The sequence below is a fragment of the Scyliorhinus torazame genome, chromosome 5 (genome assembly GCF_047496885.1).
Source record: "Scyliorhinus torazame isolate Kashiwa2021f chromosome 5, sScyTor2.1, whole genome shotgun sequence".
Classification (NCBI taxonomy): Eukaryota; Metazoa; Chordata; class Chondrichthyes; order Carcharhiniformes; family Scyliorhinidae; genus Scyliorhinus; species Scyliorhinus torazame.
In genome coordinates, this window is record NC_092711.1 from 95912107 (window position 1) to 95930633 (window position 18527).

The 18527-nt window shown below is 47.8% G+C and overlaps 1 protein-coding gene and 1 long non-coding RNA gene across 2 annotated transcripts in view; both read right to left on the minus strand.

Annotated features, from left to right (window-relative positions):
* Nucleotides 1-18527, minus strand: part of LOC140419035 (uncharacterized) — a 529091-nt gene that overhangs the window by 454110 nt on the left and 56454 nt on the right. The gene's annotated exons all lie outside the window — the stretch shown is intronic.
* LOC140419027 (uncharacterized) overlaps nt 720-18527 on the minus strand; it is a 30634-nt gene continuing 12826 nt past the window's right edge. Inside the window, exons 2-3 of the long non-coding RNA XR_011945488.1 lie at nt 9851-9989; nt 720-2620 (exon numbers count right to left, since the gene is read on the minus strand). This is a non-coding gene — a long non-coding RNA (uncharacterized lncRNA). The remainder of the gene's footprint in view (nt 2621-9850; nt 9990-18527) is intronic.

The window sequence follows — 18527 nt, forward strand, 5'->3', positions numbered from 1 at the left end:
ACATTACAAGATGGCTTGTAGCTTACTGGCTGAAGATTTTAAAAGCCCATCATGCTAAATATGTTCTTAAACTATCTATTCACGCAACATATTTTTCTTTAGCACCCTTGTTCCTCTTATCCATATGCGACAACTGATTTCCCAAAATCCAAATCCAGATGGTGATTGAATTCTCCCTGGGTTTTCACTGTTCTCTCCTGAGGCACTTCCTTGTATTTTTGCATTCTGTCAATGATGTCAGCTTGCACCTCACAGAAAACACATTTATAAGCAGAAAGTTCAACATATTCCACATCGGTACCAATAATACCCACAACTGGCAAAGCTACAGGCAGCTGATACAAATACACAGACAGATAAAGACACAAACACTAAACATACATGCACACGTACACACACCCACAACCATATACATGAGCACACATAGACACAAACACACACATAGATGTACACATAGAAACACATGCATACCTATACACACAAACAAACAAAAATTTACAAACATGCACATAAACACAAACAAGCACACGTTTATGTACACAAAGACACTCGTGTACACACACACACACAAATCCACACACACAAGCCGGCATGCACAAACATGCACATACATCCACATGTCCACACAGACACACAAATATGCAAACACAAACATATAAAACCATACACGCAGACTGACCCAAGAATATGAAACACAACTGTAAGCAATAGCATATACATAATAGTAAAAATAAAGTTTATTGTCACAAGAAGGCTTACATTAACACTGCAAGAAGTTACTGTGAAAAAACCCTAGTCGCCACACTCTTGGCGCCTGTTCGGGTACACAGAGGGAAAATTTTGAATGTCCAAATTACCTCACAAGCACATCTTTCGGGACTTGTGGGAAGAAACCGGAGCACACGGACGAAACCCACACGGACACAGGGAGAACGTGCAGACTCCGCACAGACAGTAACCCAAGCCAGGAATCGAACCTGGGACTCTGGCGCTGTGAAGCAACAGTGCTAACCACTGTGCTACCGCGCCGCCCGTAATCGCACAATTTCACAACGACAGAAATATTTCCATTAAAACAGAGACAATAATCCACATTAACACACTAATGGGCACATGTAGTTACATATTAACAGATTCGTACACACGCTCATACAAACACACATGAATACACATGGAGGCGTCAATACACAGCAATAGATATAAACAAACATCAACGCACAAATAGCACTGCTGCCTCACAGCGCCAGAAATCCGGGTTCAATTCCAGCCTCGGGTGATTGTCCGTGTTGAGTTTCCACATTCTCCCGTGTCCGTGTTTCCTCCCACAGTCCAAAGATGTGCAGGTTAGGGGGATTAGCCATGCTATATCACCCCTTCGCGCCCAAAACGTTAGGTGGTGTTACGAGGTTCTGGGGATAGGGGAGGGCGTGCACCGTGCACCTCGGGAGGGTGTTCTTTCGGAGGGTCGGTGCAGACTCAATAGGCCGAATGGCCTCGTTCTCCACTGTAGGGATTATATGATGATGATTCTGTGATGAAATACGCGCATTGACACACACACACACAAACGCATTTATCCAGACACAAACATTAAGACACTGGCATGCATGTTGAACGCAAAAAGACACATTAACACATATATTACTAGACAGGAAAGTATAAACACATATTAACACAGGCAATAATATATAAACATAGATTTCAACACATACACATACAATATATCACTCATATATACACATTGACAGAAGACAAACAAAGTTCACACACAGGCGCTGACACACAAATACACAGACCAATACGCATTGACACGATGAACACACAGTGAACCTACACAGACATCTGGACACACAACAGAGGAGTAAATCAAAACACGGAATTTCGCATCGACACAGACACAAAAGCTAAGGAACAAACAGAAACGGCAGGCAATGGCGGCACGGTGGCATAGTGGTTAGCGCTGCTGCCTCACGCCACCATGGATCTGGGGTTGATCCCGCTCCTGGGTCCCTGTCCCAGTGGAGTTTTCACATTCTCCCCATGACCCGTGGGTCTCACCCCGACAACCCAAAGATGTGCAGGGTAGGTGGATTGGCCATGCTAAATTGCCCCTTAATTAGAAAAAAAAAGTTAAAGACATCAATTTCTGAGTGTCATGAACGCAACAGTAGATATGCAATGACAAATATATTAAAGAATGAATTAGCAGCGGGAGAAAATGAAACGAGAATATTAAAAATAAATCGTGGATTAATGAACAATCTGATTATACTTATTCGGCTCTATCTTCGTAGATACCACAGAACACACCTGGACTGAAGACGATGAGGATGATAACGGCAACATCTGGACAACCGCTTCCACATTCATCACCCTGTTCTTCCTGAGCATTTCCTACAGCGCTGCAGTCACTCTGGTGAAGGTGAGAAGATTCAATCCACTCACACTTCAAACTGACAGAAGCCGTTTCAAAAATCGCTAAATGTTTGATTGATTAAAAACTCTAACATCAATGTCCCAGATTATAAACATCTGCTTCATCATTTTCTCTCTCTTTTACAGATCAAGTGATCGGTTGACGTTCGGACGCTGTAGATTTTCCTCAGCTGTTTATTATGATCTGTGTGTGACACAAATACAATATTTCCTCTTGGTGACTCTAACAGTAAAATTCTCTCAGTTTATTATTCTGCATCTGTAACTGAGACAATCTTGGACAGTATTTCTGTTTCCCAGTTTGAAATGTACGAGATAATTTTGGCTGTAATGTAATTGTAGCTAATAATTTCCCTCAATATCATGTCTAAATAAAGTAACTTATCTCGTTCCTTACTCATAACTTTGGCCTTCCCTTTACATTGAGCTCCTGTTCTCTCTTTCTGGTGTCTGTTACAGTTGTACATACATTTGGCAGCTCAGAGGGCATGTGTTCTGTTCTCACTGTGACCCTCAATCGTTATGTTTCCTTTCGTCAACTTCAAAATAAACTTTTGTGTAATATTTTCTCTGAAATTTTAATAAATATTGAATGAAAAATGAAGAAAATAAGACTTGTCTGAATCCTTTCTCTCAGGCCAATCGGCACCGCTCCATTTCCCCGATTACACAGTTTTCTCCCCTTTCCCAGACAGATATTTCTCACCAGTCCTGTCTGGGATGTGTCTGAACTCAAGGCCCCTCCGTGAAAGAGCCACTGCGCCACCAAGCGGTCCATCCGGGTAAACACATCTTCACCTTTGCCTTTTTCTGGTTAAACTCCAGCGACAGGATGATTGCACAGCTAAAGGATTCCACAGATTCACTGCGCTCTGAGAGAAGAAATGTCGCCTCATGTCTGTCTTAAATTTGAGACCCGTTACTTTGAGATTATGCCCTCTGGTCCTGGACTCTCCCACAAGAGGAAACGTCCTCTCAGCATCTACCCTGTCAACCCCCCTGAGGATGCTTATGTCTCAAAAAGGTCACCTCTCATTCGTCTCAACTCCAATGAGTACAGGCCCAAACAACTCAACCTCTTCTAATCAGAAAATCTCTCCATATCCGGGACTAACCTTTAGTTAACTGGATTAGGCCAGTTTTCAGAGGCTAGATTCACAGTATAAAAGTGATCCACCGACAGTGCAGACTTTGTTTGCACTGAGTGCTGAATTTGGTGCATTTGAGTGCCATAGTGAGAGTTTGGTGACTGAGGGAGCTGGGTGAGGAGGGAGTAAGGTGCTCCTTTCATTTTGTTTCCTACATTTCCTCAAAGAGCGAGAAGGGAGCCAGGAGTTTACAGAGAGTGCAACTGACTGGGAGCAGAGTCGGAGGGCGGAGGTCCAGTTGGTCCACAGGGCAGCTATATTCTGTAAGGTAAGAGGGGATGGAGGCTAGGCCAGTTGCATGCTCCTCCTGTAGGATGTGGGTGGTGAGGAATACCACCAGTGTCCCCGCTGACTATACCTGTGGGAAGTGCACCCAACTCCAGCTCCTTAGAGACCGTGTTAGGGAACTAGAGCTGGATGAACTTCGGATCATCCGGGAGGCAGTGGGGGTTATAGAGAAGAGTTACAGAGAGGTAACCACGCCCAAGGTATAGGACAAGAGTAGCTGGGTTACAGTCAGGGGAAAGAAAACAAACAGGCAGACAGTGCAGGGATCCCTCGTGGCCGTTCCCCTTCAAAACAAGTATACCGTTTTGGATGCTGTTGGGGGGGATGACCTACCGGGGGAAGGCCCTAGCGGCCAGGTCTCTGGCACTGAGTCTGACTCTGGGGCTCAGAAGGGAAGGGGGGAGAATGGAAAAGCAATAGTAACAGGAGATTCAATGGTTAAGGGAATAGATAGGAGATTCTGTGGTCGCGAACGAGACTCCCGGAAGGTATGTTGCCTCCCGGGTGCCAGGGCCAGGGATGTCTCGGATCGTGTCTTCAGGATCCTTAAGGGGGAGGGGGAGCAGCCAGAAGTCATGGTGCACATTGGTACCAACAACGTAGGTAGGAAAAGGGGTGTGGAGGTAATAAACAAGTTTAGGGAGTGAGGCTGGAAGTTAAAAGCCAGGACAGACAGAGTTGTCATCTCTGGTTTGTTGCCGGTGCCACGTGAAAGCAAGGCTAGGAATAGGGAGAGAGTGCAGTTGAACACGTGGCTGCAGGAATGGTGTAAGAGGGAGGGCTTCGGGTATTTGGATAATTGGAGCGCATTCTGGGGAAGGTGGGACCTGTACAAGCAGGACTGGTTGCATCTGAACCAGAGGGGCACCAATATCCTGGGAGGGAGGTTTTCTAGTACTCTTCGGGAGGGTTTAAACTAATTTGGCAGGGGAGTGGGAACCGGATTTGTAGTCCAGCAACTAAATTAGCCGATATTCAGGATGCCAAAGCATGTAGTGAGGCAGTGGGGAAGGGAACACTGACAAAGGAGAGTACTTGCAGGCATGGAGATGGATTGAAGTGTGTATACTTCAACGCAAGAAGCATCAGGAATAAGGTGGGTGAACTTCAGGCATGGATCGGTACTTGAGACTACAATGTGGTGGCCATCACGGAAACTTGGATAGAAGAGGGGCAGAAATGGTTGTTGGAGGTCCCTGGTTATAGATGTTTCAATAAGATTCGGGAGGGTGGTAAAAGAGGTGAGGGGGGGGGGGTGGCATTGTTAATTAGAGATAGTATAACAGCTGCAGAAAGGCAGTTCGAGGAGTATCTACCTACTGAGGCAGTATGGGTTGAAGTCAGAAATAGGAAAGGAGCAGTCACCTTGTTGGGAGTTTTCTATAGGCCCCCCAATAGTAGCAGAGATGTGGAGGAACAGATTGGGAAATAGATTTTGGAAAGGTGCAGAAGTCACAGGGTAGGCTTTCAACTTCCCAAACATTGAGTGGAAACTCTTTAGATCAAATAGTTTGGATGGGGTGGTGTTTGTGCAGTGTGTCCAGGAAGCTTTTCTAACACAGTATGTAGATTGTCCGACCAGAGGGGAGGGCATATTGGATTTGGTACTTGGTAATGAACCAGGGCAAGTGATAGATTTGTTAGTGGGGGAGCATTTTGGAGATAGTGACCACAATTCTGCGACTTTCACTGTAGTAATGGAGAGGGATAGGTGCGTGCAACAGGGCAAGGTTTACAATTGGGGGAAGGGTAAATACGATGTTGTCAGACAAGAATTGAAGTGCATAAGTTTGGAACATAGGCTGTCAGGGAAGGACACAAGTGAAATGTGGAACTTGTTCAAGGAACAGGTACTACGTGTCCTTGATATGTATGTGCCTGTCAGGCAGGGAAGAGATGGTCGAGTGAGGGAACCATGGTTGACGAGAGGTTGAATGTCTTGTTAAGAGGAAGAATGAGACTTATGTAAGGCTGTGGAAACAAGGTCCAGACAGGGCGCTGGAGGGATACAAGATAGCCAGGAGGGAACTGAAGAAAGGGATTAGGAGAGCTAAGAGAGGGCATGAACAATCTTTGGCGGGTAGGATCAAGGAAAACCCCAAGGCCTTTTACACATATGTGAGAAATATGAGAATGACTAGAGTGAGGGTAGGTCCGATCAAGGATAGTAGCGGGAGATTGTGTATTGAGTCTGAAGAGATAGGAGAGGTCTTGAACGAGTACTTTTCTTCAGTATTTACAAATGAGAGGGGCTATATTGTTGGAGAGGACAGTATGAAACAGACTGGTAAGCTCGAGGAAATACTTGTTAGGAAGGAAGATGTGTTGGGCATTTTGAAAAACTTGAGGATAGACAAGTCCCCCGGGCCTGACGGGATATATCCAAGGATTGCATAGCTGTTGGCAATGATCTTTTCGTCCTCACTGTCAACAGGGGTGGTACCAGGGGATTGGAGAGTGGCGAATATCGTGCCCCTGTTCAAAAAAGGGAATAGGGATAACCCTGGGAATTACAGGCCAGTTAGTCTTACTTCGGTGGTAGGAAAAGTAATGGAAAGGGTACTGAGGGATAGGATTTCTGAGCATCTGGAAAGACACTGCTTGATTAGGGATAGTCAGCACGGATTTGTGAGGGGTAGGTCTTGCCTTACAAGTCTTATTGAATTCTTTGAGGAGGTGACCAAGCATGTGGATGAAGGTAAAGCAGTGGATGTAGTGGACATGGATTTTAGTAAGGCATTTGATAAGGTTCCCCATGGTAGGCTTATGCAGAAAGTAAGGAGGCATGGGATAGCGGGAAATTTGGCCAGTTGGATAACGAACTGGCTAACCGATAGAAGTCTGAGAGTGGTGGTGGATGGCAAATATTCAGCCTGGATCCCAGTTACCTGTGGCGTACCGCAGGGATCAGTTCCGGGTCCTCTGCTGTTTATGATTTTCATTAATGACTTGGATGAGGGAGTTGAAGGGTGGGTCAGTAAATTTGCAGACGATACGAAGATTGGTGGAGTTGTGGATAGTGAGGAGGGTTGTTGTCGGCTGCAAAGAGACATAGATAGGGTGCAGAGCTGGGCTGAGAAATGGCAGATGTAGTTTAACCCTGAAAAGTGTGAGGTTGTCCATTTTGGAAGGACAAATATGAATGCGGAATCCAGGGTTAACGGTAGAGTTCTTGGCAATGTGGAGGAGCAGAGAGATCTTGGGGTCTATGTTCATACATCTTTGAAAGTTGCCACTCAAGTGGATAGAGCTGTGAAGAAGGCCTATGGTGTGCTAGCATTCATTAACAGAGGGATTGAATTTAAGAGCCGTGAGGTGATGATGCAGCTGGACAAAAACTTGGTAAGGCCACATTTGGAGTACAGAGTACAGTTCTGGTCACCTCATTTTAGGAAGGATGTGGAAGCTTTGGATAAGGTGCAAAGGAGATTTACCAGGATGTTGCCTGGAATGGAAAGTATGTCTTATGAGGAAAGGTTGAGGGTGCTAGGCCTTTTCTCATTAGAATGGAGAAGGATGAGGGGCGACTTGATAGAGGTTTATAAGATGATCAGGGGAATAGATAGAGTAGTTAGTCAGAGACTTTTTCCCCGGGTGGAACAAACCATTACAAGGGGACATAAATTTAAGGTGAATGGTGGAAAAATAGGGGGGATGTCAGAGGTAGATTCTTTACCCAAAGAGTAGTGGGGGCATGGAATGCACTGCCTGTGGAAATAGTTGAGTCAGAAACATTAGGAACCTTCAAGCGGCTATTGGATAGGTACATGGATCATGAATGATATAGTGTAGATTAATTTGTTCTTAAGGGCAGCACGGTAGCATTGTGGATAGCACAATTGCTTCACAGCTCCAGGGTCCCAGGTTCGATTACGGCTTGGGTCACTGTCTGTGCGGAGTCTGCACATCCTCCCCGTGTGTGTGTGGGTTTCCTCCGGGTGCTCCGGTTTCCTCCTACAGTCCAAAGATGTGCAGGTTAGGTGGATTGGCCATGATAAATTGCCCTTAGTGACCAAAATTGCCCTTAGTGTTGGGTGGGGTTACTGGGCTATGGCGATAGGGTGGAGGTGTTGACCTTGGGTAGGGTGCTCTTTCCAAGAGCCGGTGCAGACCCGATGGCCCGAATGGCCTCCATCTGCACTGTAAATTCTATGATAATCTATGATTAATCTAGGACAAAGGTTCGGCACAATATCGTGGGCCGAAGGGCCTGTTCTGTGCTGTATTTTTCTATGTTCTATGTTCTAACCTAGTGAACCTTCTCTGGACTGTCTCCAATGCCCGCATATCTTTCCTCAGGAAAGGGGACCAATGTTGTTCACAGTATTCCAAGTGTGGTCTAACTATTGCCTTGTATAATTTCAGCTGGACTTCTCTATTTTTATGCTGCATTCCCTTTGAAATAAAGGCCAACCTTCCATTTACCTTCCCAATGACCTGCTGAACCTGCACGCTAGCTTTTGTGATTAATGCCCGAGGACCCCCAGGTCCCTCTGTGCTGCAGTTTTCTGTAGTCTTTCTCACTTTGAATAATATTCAGCTCCTTTATTCTTCCCATCAAAGTGCATACATTTTCGTTTTCCTACATTATATTCCATTTCTCAAGTTTTTGCCCAATCAACTAACCTGTTTATAGCCGTGTGTAGACTTCCCACCTATTTTTGTGTCATCCACAAAGTTTGCAAAAGTGCATTCGCTTCCCTTGTCCAAGTCATTAATATATATGGTAAATAACTGTGGCCCCAGTATGGATCCCAGCGGCACTCCGCTAGTTATGTTGCCATTCTGAAAATGCCCCCTTATCCCAATTTTCTGTCTTTTATAATAGTAATAATTATTGTCACAAGTAGGCTTCCATTAACATTACAATGAAGTTACTGTGAAAACCCCTAGTCGCCACACACCAACGCGTGTTCGGGTACACTGAGGGAGAATTCAGAATGTCCAATTCACCTAACAACCATGTCTTCGGGACTTGTGGGAGGAAACCAGAGCACCTGGAGGAAACCCACGGAGACACGGAGAGAACGTGCATTATCATGGTCAGTTCCCCAACACCATGAGCTCTTATCTTATTATGTAGCCGGTTGTGTGGTACCTTATCAAACACTTTTTGGAAATCCAAGTATATTAGATCTACTGGCTCCCCATCATCTATCCTGCTTGTTACCACCTCAAAAATCTCTACCAAATGTTTCAAACATGATTTTCCCTTCATGAAGCGATGCTGACTCTGTTTGATTATATTATGCTTTTCAAAATGTTCTGCTATTACATCCTTTAAAATGGACTCTTAACATTTTCCCAATGACAGATGTTAAGTTTATTGGCCTATCGTTACTGGTTTCTTTTCTCCCTCCTTTATTAAATAAAGATGTTGCATGAGCAGTTTTCCAATCCTTCGGGACTGTTCAAGAATTTAACCAGGGCATCCACTATCTCTGCAGCTACTTCCTTTACTATCCTGGGATGCAACCCATCAGGCCAGGAACATAGCAGACTTTTGTTCCATTCGTTTCCGAATACTTTTTCTCTGGTGTAGTTATTGTGATTATTCCCTTCCCCTTTTGCCTTTGATTATTTAGTATTTGTGGAATGCTATTACTGTCTCCTACCATGAAGACTGACTCGCAGTATTTATTTAACTCCTCAGCCATTTCCTGACTCCCCATCATTATTTCCGCAGTCTCATTCTCTCAGGAACCGACGTCCACTTCAGTGCCTCTCTTCATTTTTAAGAATTGAAGGAAACTCTTGCTGTCCATTTCTATATTACTTCCTAGTTTATCCTCATGGTATATGTCCTCCCTGTTTTTGCTCATCTACTGTTTTTTTTCTGAAAACGTTCCCACACCTCTGGGAATATATTTGCCAAGATACGTTTTGACTTTGAGTTTAAGACTATGTTTAACTTGGCAGAGCTGTCTCACAGACTAGTTAAGCAACAACCTGACATAGTCATACTCACAGAATCATACCTTACAGACAATGTTCCAGACAGCACTGTTACCATTCCTGGGTATGTCCTGTCTCACCAGTAGGACGGATCCAGCAGAGGCAGCGGCACAGTGGTATACATTCAGGAAGGAGATGCCCTGGGGGTCCTCAACATGGACTCTGTTGAGAACATGAAGACAACATGAGGTCCCACGGCTGCAGGTTAAATATGGGCAATGTACCGGCCACCATCCGCTGATTACAATGTACCGGCCACCATCCGCTGATGAATGATGTACGCCTCCATGTTGAACACCACTTTGAGGAAGCACTGAGGGTGGCAAGGGAGCAGATTATGCTCTGGGAGGGGTACTTCAATGTCCATCACTAAGAGTGTCTTGGTAGTACCACCACAGACCGAGCTGGCCGGGCCCTAAAGGACATAGCCGCTAGACTGGGACTGCAGCAGGCGGTGAGGGGACCAACCAGAGGGAAGAACATATTTGACCTCATCCTCACCAATCCGCCTGCTGCAGATGCATCTGTCCATGACAGTATCAGTAGAAGTGACCACCGCACAGTCCTTGTGGTGACAAAGTCCCGTCTTCACATTGAGGATATTATCTCCATCGTGTTGTGTGGCATTACCACTGTGCTAAATGGTATAGACTTCAAACAGATCTTGAAACTCAAAACTGGGCATCTATGAGGCTATGTGGGCCATCAGCAACAGCAGAATTGTATTCAACCACAACCTGCCACCCTCATGGCCACCACTCTACCATTACCACCAAGCCAGGGGATCAACACTGGTTCTATGAAGAGTGCAGGAGAGCACGCCAGGAACATTAGACATACCAAAAAATGAGGTGTCAATCTGGTGAAGCTACAACACAGGACTTCTTGTGTGCCAAACAGCATAAGCAGCAAGTAACAGACAGAGCTAAACGGTTCCATACCGAACACATCAGATCCAAGCTCTGCAATTCTGCCACATCCAGTCACGTATGGTTGTGGACAATTAAACAATTCACTGGAGGAGGAGGCTCCACAAATATCCCCATCCTCAATGATGGAGGAGTGAAGCACATATGTGCAAAAGGCAAGGCTGAGGTATTTGCAACAATTATCAGCCAGAAGTATCGAGTGGATGATCCATCTCAGTCTCTTTCGGAGGTCCCCAGCATTACAGATGTCAGTCTTCAGTCGAGAAATTCACTCCACGTGATATGAAGAAACGGCTGAAGGCACTGGATACTTCAAAGGCTTTGGGTTCTGACAATGTAGGGACAATAGTACTGATAACTTGTGCTCCTGAACTTGCCGCACCCCTAGCCAAGCTGTCCCAGCACAGCTAGAACACTGGCATCTACACTGTCGCAAATTGCCCAGGCGTGTCCTGTACACAACATGACAAATGCAATCCAGCCAATTATCACACTGGCAATCTACTCTCCATGATCAGCAAAGTGATGGAAGGAGTCATCAGTAGTGCGATCAAGTGGCACTTACTCAGCAATACCCTTCTCTCGGATGCTCGGTTTGGGTTCCGCCAGGGTCAATCTGCTCCGAACCTCATTACAACCTTGGTTCAAACATGGACACAAGAGCTGAATGTGAGAGGTGAGAATGACTGCCCTTGACATCAAAGCAGCATTTGATAGAGTATGGCATCAAGGAGCCCTAGGTAAACTGGAGTCAATGGGAATCAGGGGAAAATGGTCGTGGTGTTTGGAGGTCAATCATCTCAGCTCCAGGACATCACTGCAGGAGTTCCTCAGGGTAGTGTCCTCGGCCCAATCATCTTCAAACCCAGGTCCACAGGTCATTATCCTGGGTATCTGGATCATTAGTCCAGCGACAAGCCAACTACGCCACCATCTCCCCTATACACTGCCTCTGAAACTGGGATAACTGAGTGAATCGCTTCTCACACATGAAGCAAATGAATGGTCTCTCCCCAGTGTGAACCCACTGGTGATTCAGCAGGGTGGATGACTGAGTGAATCTCTCCCCACACACAGAGCAGTGAATGGTCTCTTCCCGGTGTAATCTGGTGTTTCAGCAGGCTGAATGAATGAGTGAGTCACTTCCCGCACACGGAGCAGGTGAATAGCCTCTCCCCACTTTGAATTCGCTGGTGAGTCAGCAAAAGCTTGTTACTTTTAAAGCTCTTTTCCCAGCTGGAGCATTTAAACGGCCTCAAGTCAGAGTGAAGAAGTCGGTTTGAAGTGAGGTAAGTTAGTTGACAATCCCTTCTCACAAATAGAGCAGATGAACAGTTTCTCGCTGGTGCGAGTTCTCTGGTGTTTCTGTAAGTTGGATAGCTGAGTGAATCCTTGACCACATTCTGAGCAGATGAATGGCCTCCCCCGGTGTGACTCCATTGATGAATTTCCAGCACAGACAGGGATCTGAATCTCTTCCCACAATCCCTACGTTTCCATGGTTTCTCCATGGTGCCAGTGTCCTTGTGACTGTCCAGAGTGGCTTCAAGAAGACCACCATCATACACCGGTGCCAAAGAAGAACCAGGCAGCGTGCCTCAATGACTACCGTCCGGTGGCCCTGACTTCAGTCATAATGAAGTACTTCGACAGGTTGGTCATGAAGCACATCACCTCCATACTCCCAGAACGCCTTGATCCACTGCAATTCGCATACCGCCACAACCGGTCCACAGCAGATGCCATTTCTCTGGCCCTGCGCTCATCCCTCGAGCATCTCGACAGCAAGGACTCCGACATCAGACTCCTATTTATTGACTACATATCCGCCTTCAACACCATAATCCCAGCCAAGCTCATATCAAAGCTCCAAAACCGACAGTCTATCCCTCAATGCCAGCAAAACTAACGAGCTGGTCATTGACTGCAGGAAGCAAAGTACTGTACACACACCACTGTCAGCATCAACGGGGCCGAGGTGGAGATGGTGAGCAGTTTCAAATTCCTATGGGTGCACATCTCAAAAAATCTGTCCTGGTCCACCCATGTAGACGCTACCACCAAGAAAGCACAACAGCGCCTAAACTTCCTCAGGAAACTAAGGAAATTCAGCATGTCCACATTAACTCTTGACAACCTTTGCAGATGCACCATAGAAAGCATCCTATCGGGCTGCATCACAGCCTGGTATGGCAACTGCTCGGCCCAGGACCGCAAGAAACTTCAGAGAGTCGTGAACATAGCTCAGTCCATCACACAAACCTGCCTCCCATCCATTGACTCCATCTACACCTCTCATGGCCTGGGGAAAGCGGGCAGTATAATCAGAGACCCCTCCCACCCGGCTTACTCACTCTTCCAACTTCTTCCATCGGGCAGGAGATACAGAAGGCTGAGAACACGCACGGAGAGACTCAAAAACAGCTCCTTCCCGTTGTTTTTTAAAAATAAACATTTTATTGAGGTATTCTTTGGTATTGTAACAACAAAATAAACAACGTACATGAAACTATATACATAGTACAAAAGCCGTCACCCGCCCTTACAGGTCCCATCTTTAATAACCCCCTACTTTAAGCTAAACTAACCCCCCTCTCCCACCCCCACCATCTGCTGATGATCAATTTTCCACGAAGAAGTCGACGAACGGTTGCCACCTCCGGGCGAACCCTAACATTGACCCTCTCAAGGCGAACTAGATTTTCTCCAAACAGAGGAAGCTAGCCATGTCCGATAGCCAGGTCTCTGACTTCGGGGGCTTTGAGTCCCTCCAAGCTAATAATATCCGTTTCCGGGCAACCAGGGTAGCAAAGGGCAGAACGTCTGCCTCTTTCTCCTCCTGGATTCCTGGGTCTTCTGACATTCCGAAAATCGCCACCTCTGGACTCAATGCCACCCTTGTTTTTAACACCGTGATCATGACATCTGCAGACCCCTGCCAAAATACCCTAACCTTCAGACATGTCCAGAACATGTGGACATGGTTCGCTGGTCCTCCCGCACATTTTGTACACCTGTCTCCCACCCCCAAAAATCTGCTCATCCAGGCCCGACTGAATGAACTTGAATTGTATCAGGCTGAGCCTGGCACATGTTGTGGACGCGTTGACTCTACTCAACGCGTCCACCCACAGACCATCCTCTATCTCACCTCCCAGCTTCTCCTCCCACTTGCGCTTCAGCTCCTCGGTCTGCATCTCCTCTGACCCCATAAGTTCCTTGTAAATGTCAGAGACACTCCCTTCACCTACCCATCCTCTGGAAACTACCCTGTCCTGAATTCCCCTTAGCAGTAAGAGCAGGAAGGTTGACACCTCTTTACGTAGGAAGTCCCGCACCTGCAGATACCTGAATTTGTATACCCTCGCCAACCCAAACTTCTCCTCCAGTGCCCTCATACTCGGAAAGCTCCCTTCTATAAACATATCCCCCATCCTCTCAATCCCTGCTCTCCACCATATCCGGAACCCCCCATCCATACTTCCCAGGGCAAACCGGTGATTATTATAGATTGGGGACCAGACCGATGCTCCCTCTGCTCCCACATGTCTCCTCCATTGCCCACAGACTCTCAGGGCCGCCACCACCACGGGGCTGGTGGAGTATCGTGCCGACGGGAATGACAGAGGCACGGTTACCAATGCCCCCAGACTGGTGCCCTTGCATGAAGCCACCTCCATACGCTCCCATGCTGACCCCTCCCCCACCACCCACTTCCTGATCATGCCAATATTCGCCGCCCAGTAATAGTTACTAAAATTTGGCAGCGCCAGCCCGCCCTCTCCCCGACTCCGCTCAAGCATTACCTTCCTTACTCGCGGGGTCTTGCCAGTGATCACTTTGTTGACCCGTTTAAAAAAGGACCGCGGAATAAAAATGGGGAGACATTGAAACGCGAACAGGAATCTTGGGAGGACTGTCATCTTCACCGTCTGCACCCTCCCAGCCAGTGACGACGGAAGCGCGTCCCACTTTCGGAAATCATCCTTCATTTAGTCTACTCGCCGGGCCAAATTTAATTTATGCAGTCGGTCTCATTCCCGCGCCTCTTTGATGGTTAAGTACCTAAAGCTTCCCCCTACTAATCTAAACGACAGCTCCCCCAATCGCCTCTCCTGTCCCCTTGTCTGGACCACAAACATCTCACTTTTCCCCATATTTAACTTGTACCCCGAAAACCAGCTAAATTCCCCGAGAATCCTCATAATCTCTTCCATCCCCTCTATTGGGTCCGATACATACAGAAGCAGGTCGTCTGCTTAGAGTGCGACTCTGTGCTCCCCCCCCCCCCACACCCCCACCCCCCTCCCGGACCAGCCCCTTCCAGCCCTTTGAGGCTTTCAGAGCAATCGCCAGTGGCTCTATAGCCAGCGCAAACAACAGTGGGGAAAGGGGGCATCTCTGTCTCGCCCCTCTGTGCAGACTAAAATAGTCCGATGTTGTCCTATTCATCCATACACTTGCCACAGGAGCCTTATACAGCAACCTGACCCAGTCAATAAAACCCCACCCAAATCCAAACCGTCCAAGTACCTGCCACAGATAATCCCATCAAAGATTACCCGATCAAAGGCCTTTTCTACATCCATTGCGATCACTACCTCCGACTCCCTACCTTCCGAGGGAATCATGATCACGTTTAACAACCTTCTTACATTGGCCACCAACTGCCTACCCTTAACAAACCTCGTCTGGTCCTCCCCAATAACGTCAGGAACTCAATCCCCAATCCCGGAGGACAAAATTTTGGCCAGCAATTTGGCATCCACATTCAACAGGGAGATCGGCCTATAGGATCCACACAGCTCCGGGTTCTTGACCCGCTTAAGGATCAGCGAAATCGTGGCCTGTGACAACGTCGGGGGCAGCACCCCTCTTTCCTTTGTCTCATTGAACATCCTCAACAACACCGGCCCCAATATCCCAGAGAACCTTTTATAAACCTCCACTGGGTACCCGTCCGGCCCCGGGGCTTTACCCGACTGCATGGCCTTCAAGCCCTCCACTATCTCTTCCAGCCCGATCGGGGCCCCCAGCCCTTCTTCCACCTCCCAGTCCACCTTTGGGAAATTCAGCCCCTCCAAGAAGTGCCTCATCCCCTCCGGCCCCTAGGGGGTTCTGACCTATACAGCCTACTGTAGAAATCCCTAAATGCCTTATTCACCCCTGCTGAATCTCCAACCAGGTTCCCATCTCCGTCATTTACTTTCCCTATCACCCTGGCTGCCTCCCTCTTTCTAAGCTGCTGTGCACGCATTCTACTGGCCTTCTCTCCATACTCATAGATCGCCCCCCTCGCCTTTCTCAGCTGCTCCACCGCCCTCCCTGTGGTTAACAAGCCAGACTCCGATGTAGCCTCCGCCATTCCCTTAAAAGCCCTGCCTCTGGGGTCTCCGCATACCTCCTATTGATCTGTAGTATCTCCTTTACCAGTCGGCCCGTCTCTGCCCTGTCCACCTTCTCCCTCTGGGCCCGTAACAAGATCAGTTCCCCTCTGACCACTGCCTTCATTGCTTCCTAGACCTTCGCTGCTAAAATTTCCCCCGTGTTGTTGACCTGCAGGTAATTCTGAATACATTCCCTCAGCCGCTCGCACACCCCTTCGTCGGCCAAAAGTCCCACATCCAACCTCCAGTGCGGGCGCTGGTTACTGTCTTTACTAACCTGCAGGTCAACCCAGTGTGGAGCATGGTCTGAGATTGTGATCACCGAGTACCCCGTGTCCACCACCCATGTCAATAAGGCCCTACTCACCTACTCAAAAACAAAGAAGTCAATCCGGGAGTACACTCTGTGCACGTGTGAGTAGAAGGAGAACTCCTTCACTCTAGGCTGCTGAAATCTCCATGGATCCAACCCCCCCCCCCTCCATCTGCTCCATGAACCCTTTTAGTTCCTTTGCCATTGCTGGCACCCTGCCCGTTTTCGAGCTTGACCGGTCCAAGCCAGGGTCAATAACTATGTTGAAGTCCCCTCCCATGACCAACTTTGCGAGTCCAGGTCCGGTATCTTCCCCAGCATCCTCTTTATAAACTTCACATCATCCCAATTTGGCACGTACATATTTACTAATACCACCTGCACCCCCTCCAGTTTCCCACGGACCATAATGTACCGACCTCCCACATCTGAGACTATTCTACCCGCCTCAAACACCAACCGCTTATTGATCAGGATCGCGACCCCTCCAGTCTCTGAGTCTAGTCCCGAGTGAAAGACCTGGTTGACCCAGCCTTTCCTCAATCTAATCTGATCAGTTACTCTAAGATGCATCTCCCGCAACATTACCACAGCCACCTTCAGTCCCCTAAGATGCGCGACACACATGCTCTCTTGACCGGCCCATTTAACCCTCGAACATTCCAGGTGATCAACCTAGTTGGGGGGCTCATTGCCTCCCCCTTTCACCGATCAGCCATCCCCTTTTTTGGGCCCACCTGCAGCCCATGCTCCACGCCTCCACCAGCCCGCCCCCAGACAGCCTCCGCCCCCAACCTCCTTCTGTCCCTTAGCCCAAATCCCTCCTTCGTCAGCAGAACATTCACCCCCTCCCTCCCCCTAGTAACCACACTCTGTAACCCAAACCCTTTAATAAACTGAACATATGCACACCCACCACTGCGCTTTCGTGAGCAAACCCGCCCAGCTCGCTTGGTGGCCCCATCCCTGGCGCTGGATAGTCTCCCACCTATTGTTCCCTCCCCACCCTCCCCTTGCTCATACAAACAAACTCCAATGTCATACAATCCCCACACAATTGCCCGACAAAAAACACCAAAATCTAAACAAGCATACCTCCATCCCCAACAGTGCAAATGAAAACCTTAACTCACTCAGCTCTACCGCTGGTCCCAAATCAATGCAAAATGCATTACAAACAGCTTCCAGAAAACGAGAAACAAGAAACTTTTTTTTAAAAGAAGAACAGAAAAACCAAAAAAAAACATGAACATTGCAGCAAAGTTCAAAAGTTCTCAGTCCACCACCAGTCCTTTCCTTTTCGCGAAGTCCAGCGCGTCCTCGGGCCACTCAAAATAAAAGTGCTGCTCCTCGTGACCCGAAGTCGGGCCGGATACAACAGTTTGAATTTCACCTTTTTCTTAAAAAGGATCGACCTGATCTGGTTGAAGCCTGCTCTTCTCCTGGCCACCTCCACACTCAGGTCCTGATAGATCCGCAGGATACTGTTGTCCCACTTACAGCTCCGTGTCTGCTTGGCTCACTGTAGAATGCGCTCCTTATCCAAGCACCTGTGGTATCTCACCACCATTGCCCTCTGGGTGTCTCCCATTCATGACTTCCTCGCGAGCGCTCTGTGAGCCCTGTCCACCTGAAAATGAAAATTGCTTATTGTCACAAGTAGGCTTCAAATGAAGTTACTGTGAAAAGCCCCTAGTCGCCACATTCCGGTGCCTGGTCGGGGAGGCTGGTATGGGAATTGAACCGTGCTGCTGGCCTGCCTTGGTCTGCTGTAAAAGCCAGCGATTTAGCCCAGTGTGCTAAACCTCCAAGGGTCGGGGGAATGTCCCATTCCCCAGCAGCTTCTCAAACATGTCCGCGATGTATGCCCCAGCGTCCGCGATGTATGCCCCAGCATCCGCTCCTTCAGACCCCTCCGGGAGCCCAACAATTCTCAATTTCTGCAGGCGAGACCTATTCTCTTGGTCCTCCACCTTCTCCAGGGGCTGCTTCTGCTGGTCTCTCAGCATCCCCACCTCCAACTCCACCGCAATTTGATGTTCCTCCTGTTCAGCCAGTGCCTTCTCTACCT